At 43.3% G+C, this 1,295-nt stretch overlaps 1 pseudogene; it reads right to left on the reverse strand.

The window, feature by feature from the left end:
- Positions 1–609, reverse strand: part of LOC119336953 — a 12,425-nt pseudogene extending 11,816 nt beyond the window's left edge.
- Positions 610–1,295: the final 686 nt, after the last annotated feature.

Genomic DNA, 1,295 nt, shown 5'->3' on the forward strand with positions numbered 1-1,295 from the left:
CCCGTGTCCCCAAATTCGGCCCAATCCAAACCCACCACATCAGATCGTACGTAACATATGTAAGACTCGTTACGTAAGTGTAGCATCGCTTCTAAATAAATCATTGTACAATCTCACGCTAATAGCATGCTAATAACGTAATTTAAGGGCAAACCAAACAACTCACAGAAAAGAACTCCCGAAATCAGTTTTGATCCTCCGAAGTTGCTATGATACTTTTTTCTTAAAATTGGATTGGAGAGGCCCTGATTGTGAGATCGTTGACCAATTTATTTCGAAGGAAGCAGTCAAGCGGAGCCCACCAAAATTAAGGCGGAACCAACTCGGTACGAGTTGAAGCGCTCCATGTCAAGAAATCAAGAGAAAGCAAGGAAGAAGTTAAGCTACAGATACATACCACGGCAGCTGGGCGGCGTAACAGTTCTGTAGAACGATCGATGGCCTGGGTTGCGAGGGAGGCGATGCCCATGGAATGGACTGCTTCTGGTACTAGTGTCCATCCAAAGGGGCCATAGCACTTCTTCCAACCACAAATTGGCGCAACCACAATTCCATATCTTTCTCTCTATGCACGTAACAACAAGTCAAGCACTGTCCACAAATTGGCGCAAGCGCTTCTGGTCAAAATAAAATAAAACTGACGCGTCTTCTCGTGCCTTCCTCTATCACACTCTCAAATCCCGAGTCGTCTCGGCACTGGCCTTCCGACGTCACACTACCGAGACCCAACCACTGAAAGACCAAGTCCTGCATATCAACTTGTGGTTGGATGGTTGGAAGGACATTGGTATTCTCAGTCCATTAGGGTTCAAGTCCTAATGCTCGCATTTATCCTGGATTTATTTTACAATTTTCGGCGATGCGTGTTCAGTGAGAGGAGATGTTTCCGTCGACTACGAGACGTCTTTAATGGCTTTGTCAATCTAAAGATGATATACCGGCTCAGTCCCTCGGAGGTGCTTATAGACATATGGTGTGCGTGTGTGTTCATAGGGGTGAGTGTACGCGTGTATATATAAGCACCTACGTCTGTACTATATACATAAAAAAGAGGACCAAGTCCTTGTTTGGGAGCTCGATGGAACTTTCTGTTGAGATTACAGAGAAACACACAAAAATGGATACATACAAAATACACATGCGATAGGATATAATGTTTTTTTTTCAGTTCTTCAGAGAGAATATATTGTACAATCGTGAAACTTTGCTCTTGATTTGATTATATAATAGATTTATCATGTGTGTTCCAGTAGGACGCCACCTATGCATACTAGTTGAATATGAGTAAGTTTCCA

This window comes from Triticum dicoccoides, chromosome 7B (assembly GCF_002162155.2).
Source record: "Triticum dicoccoides isolate Atlit2015 ecotype Zavitan chromosome 7B, WEW_v2.0, whole genome shotgun sequence".
In the NCBI taxonomy this organism is placed as follows: Eukaryota; Viridiplantae; Streptophyta; class Magnoliopsida; order Poales; family Poaceae; genus Triticum; species Triticum dicoccoides.